A 5,206-nucleotide genomic window follows, 5' to 3' on the forward strand; every position below is an offset into this window, starting at 1 on the left:
GGGCAATATTATCAGAAAACACTCTATAAATTTCCATTGTTATGCAGATGATACACAGCTTTATCTGTCAATGGAACCTGATGAAACCAATCATCTAGCCAAACTCCAAGGCTTGTCTTAGGAACATTAAATCTGGATGACAAGCAATTTTTACTACTGAATTCAAATAAAACTGAAATCATTATAATTGGTCCTGAACACATCAGAAACAAACTTTCTAATGATGTAGTTCCATTAGACAGCATTGCCCTGGCTCCCAGCTCCACTGTAAAGAATCTGGGAGTCATCCTTTGATCAGGATATGTTCCTTTAACTCACATATAAAACAAACTTCTAGGACTGCCTTTTTTCATCTGCGTAACATCTCCAAAATTAGACATTTTCTGTCCCAAAAAGATGCAGAAAAACTAGCCAATGCATTTGTTACTTCTAGGCTGGACTACTGTAATTCATTATTATCAGGCTGCCCCAACAAGTCTCTAAAGACTCTGCAGCTGATTCAAAATGCTGCAGCACGATTACTGACAGGAACTAGAAACAGAGACCACATTTCACCTGTGTTAGCCTCTCTACATTGGACTCCCAGTCAAATCCAGAGTCGAATTCAAAATCCTCCTCCTCACATACAAAGCCCTTAATGGTCAGGCTCCATCTTACCTTAAAGATCTCATAGTCCCCTACAATCCCACTAGGACTCTCAAAATGCTGGTTTACTGGTGGTTCCCAGAGTTTCCAGGAGTAGAATGGGAGGCAGAGCCTTCAGTTATCAGGCTCCTTCTCCCAGTTTCGGTCCGGGAGGCAGAACACCCTCTGTACCTTAAGAGTCGGCTTAAAACTTTCCTCTTTGATAAAGCTTATAGTTAGGGTTGCTCAGGCTTGAACCATCCCTTAGTTATGCTGCTATAGGCCTAGACTGCCGGGAGATCTCCCATGATGCAATGAGCTCTCTCTCTCTCTCTCTCTCTCTCTCTCTCTCTCTCTCTCTCCTCCCTCTCTCCACTCAATATGGATTCATATCCCATGTTACATGTTACTAACTCATATCTCCCCTTTCCTGTAGTATTGTGCTCTTCCGTCTCTCTCTCCTCTTCTGTCTCTCTCTGCAGGTATTTCTGCCTCTGGAGCTGTAGAGTCTGATCTGTGATGACAAGTCTCCTGCTGCTCCTACAACTCCACTCAACAGCTGCTGCTAGAATTAGAAATGTTATGTTATGTTATGTTAGCAGCTAATACTTTAATTATCATTACTATCATTACTACCTTACATTTATATGGAACCCGTATTATGCTATGTTCTTCACTCACTACCCCCCCCCCCACCCCCCCGCCTTAACCCAACCGGTTGAGGCAGATGGCCGCCCACCCTGAGTCCGGTTCTGCTCAAGGTTTCTGCCTCTTAAAAGAAGTTTTACACCGAATCAACACACACACACAGTCCTGTGTCTGTGCATGTTCCACAAGCACACAGCTAAAACAGCAAACCTCTATTTGCTCTTATCATTACAATTTATATGATATATGCTCCATCAAGCATTTTATTAGGAACAGCTGTGCACCTGCTTACTGATGCAGTTTCAGCTAATCATGTGGCAGTAGTGCAATGCATGAGATCCTTCAGATATAGGTCAGGAGCAAGGGTTCCTACAGCTTTACACAAATTAGATTTAAGACTTTTTAAAACTTTTTAAATGCCTGTTAGAATAAAATTTAAGGTCAGTTCTCAGAATTGGAAAAATAAAGGGTACGACAACATCAGTTGCTCAGGTTTTAAGACAATTTTGTCCATATATGTGTTTTTTTTTGTTTTTAAATATAAACAGCTGAACAAAATGGATTAACAACATGTGCAAGATGTGCACATCCCACAATATTCAAGGTGCTGAAACACAGATGAAAACAGACCGATCGTCCACACACTGCAGCCTCCCCAAACAGTCTGCTGGGACATCCACCAGCCAGCATGAGGAAAAGCATGGACCTTAGGGCATCACTTTGCTGGTGGATGTCACAGTGGATTTTGTCTGTGGCAACTGCAGTGTGTAGACTTCTATCTGTTTTGACCTGTGAACAAAATGAATTAAATGAAAACAAATAACAAAAACAAATACTGTTGCATTGACCCTACTTAAATGACAGGTAGGTTGTAGCTACAGACACCACCCTGTATCCTCATCTTGAACATTACTAACAATATCTGGATCTTATCCCTTGCACCAGTTAACCCACCAACAACAACAACATTCTCTCTCTTACAACTACAGCATAGATCTGAGTTCTTTGGGATTTTTTTTTTCCAAATTTACCTAAACCTCCTGTAATTCACAGAGCTGTTTCTCTGTATCATTTACTCAGAGTGTTTGATTTTGTGATGAGCTGTGCCATCAAAATAGCACTTTCCCATGTTGTCAAGAACTCACAGGACTCAGGACACAGGACCTGAGACCTGAGGCCTGAGGTGACCACATTTGAGGTGAATGAGACCAACCTACTTAGATAAGACACGTCATTTCCTGTTGCCAGTAGGTGGCGCTATGACTATACATGACATATTGGCATGTAGATGTGTTCAGGCCATGACACTAAGCAAACATGTGAAGTCTGGGGCAGATTGGACAGTGCATGTGGGAAAGCATTGAGATTCGTCCATGGCGACACAGCAAGGACATCCCATGAAGACTCACAGTCACCATTATGATCTTAATGCTTGTCTGACCACATTTGAGGTGAATCAGATCAACCTATTTGGATGAAACACATCATTTCCTGTTGTCAATAGGTGGCGCTATGACTATACCTGAATATTGGCATGTAGATGTGTTTAGGCCATGACACCAATCTGCCCAAACCATGTCAGGTTTGGGGCATATTGGGCAGTGCATGCGTGAGTTACAACAACTTCCTGTTTAATGACGAAGCATCAAAATTCACCATGACGACACAACAAGGGCGTCTCATGAAGACTCACAGGCTACTTACTAACTGTCATGGCCACATCAACATGCCAATATTCAGCCACTGTCATAACGCCACCTATTGGCAACAGGAAATGATGTGTTTCATCCATCTGGGTTGATCTGATTCACCTCAACTGTGGTCAGACAAGCATTAAGATTATAATAGTGCTTTATTGTGAAGACTGTGAGTCTTCATGGGATGCCCTTGCTGTGGCGTTGTGAGGTTCGATGCTTCTCTGTCAAACAGGAAGCTGTTGTAACTCCGACATGCACTGTTCAATCTGCCTCAAACTCAAAGTGTCATGGCCTAAACACATCTGCAGTTTTTAGTCATAGTATTAGCACCACCCACTGGAAAGAAAAAATGTCATACTGATATGCTTTCCCAGTGGGTTGATCACATCCACCTCAAATGTGGTCTGACAAGCATTAAGAGCATGATAAGTCTTTATTGTGAAGATTGTGAGTCGTCATTGAAAGCCTGTGCCATGGCAATGTGATGAATTTTGATGCTTCGCCATTAAACAGGAAGTTGTTGCAACTCCTATATGCACTGTCCAATCTGCCCCAAACTTCACGTTTGATTGTCACTGTCATAACGCCATCTACTGGAAACAGCAAATTCCATGTCGTCACCCTCTTAAAATAATTGCCTAAGTCATTTTTTCAGATTTTTCAGGAAACACAAAAAACTGCACCACTTGTTGAATATATGATATTTACCAACAATTTTAATCAAAACAGTTATAACAACAGATGCCTATTGACATACAAACCAGAGGGTCAGTCAAACATGGAACATGAGAGAATTAAATAACTTAAAACTAACAAATAACAAATTAAAACTAAAAAAGTCACATTCTTGACATAGGCAATTATACTAAAGGGGTAGAATGGCACGATCTGTTTAACTGAGGATGCAGGCAATTTTACCAGAGGTGGCCAGCATCATGAGGAGATGATTTAGGGAAAAAAAAACAATTATTATTGTTATTTTAAGAGGGTGACGATGTGTTATTCATCAATGTACTCCTCCCAGGAGCTTGACTGGGACTTATGCTCAACAACTAACCTTGCTCAGTGGAATCATTTCGTTCCAGTCTTTCAATATGTCCACAACAGAGCTTCCAACAAACAGAGAGAGAGTTTAGTGATCACATACTTACTACTATATCTTCATATTGATAGAACTATTCTAGTCATGTGATCATGTTGTTCATATTTCACGTGACTGCTTGGTCAAAGATTAATGACACTACTCTTGGTTCTTGGCCAGTGTCATAAAACAAATTAGGATGTCTGCAAGAATACAAGGTAACATTTCCCTTTGTCCCTGTGTTCTCAATTGTGATATTTAAAATGAGAACGTAAAGTGAAATGGCAGCACAATCTTAAACATTTCCTATTCTCGTATCTTCACAGACGTTAAACACAGGAGAACTCTGCTTCGTTTTTAGAATAAAGTCTCTGAATTGAGCTTAAATCTCCAGTTCAACAATCTCTCTGCTCTTCCCTGCTCTGTGATGCAGATGTTAACTAGTTAGTTAGCAAACCTGCAGTATTTATTTCACAGATGCTAGACATGCTAACTCTCGTAGCGGTTGTAGATGTTCATTTCAAGACAGCGTGATGTTGAATTTGACATAGAGTGATGGGTGTTGCTCCTATATGCAAAATCAGGTTTGAAGCATTACCTCCTCTTGCAGCCACTCTTTGCAAGCATGTCTTTCAAGTCAGCTAACCTACCTCCTCTAAGTCACGTTTGTCTTCTTTCTGTACCCGAAATATTCCCATACAGGCGATTTTGTTTTTGCTTTTTGTTTTTTTGAGTCACGTGACTTGCTGATTTCAAGCCGTCAAGTTCACTTCTTTAAATCTGCAGATATTTAACAATATATTGCAAAACTTGATAGATTAAACATTACTGATCCCGACAATGTCCCCTGTGTGCTTTCCATGAGTACTGAGACAGACACACCTACAGTATCCAGACCTCGTCCAACAAGTTAGCCCTGCAAAAAATACACCACAGTGCATAGGTCTAAAAAACTTTGTATGGAAATAGAACTGTTAGAAATAATGATAAAAGCATGTATAATGCTGCTATGGGCCTAGACTGCCAGGAGATTTCCCATGACTCACTGAGTCCGGTTCTGCTCGAGGTTTCTGCCCCTTAAAAGGAAGTTTTTCCTTGTTACTGACGCCTAGTGCTGCTCATGGTGGGAACTGTTGGGTCTCTCTCTGTAATTATA

This window comes from Lates calcarifer, linkage group LG14, assembly GCF_001640805.2.
Source record: "Lates calcarifer isolate ASB-BC8 linkage group LG14, TLL_Latcal_v3, whole genome shotgun sequence".
NCBI lineage: Eukaryota > Metazoa > Chordata > Actinopteri > Centropomidae > Lates > Lates calcarifer.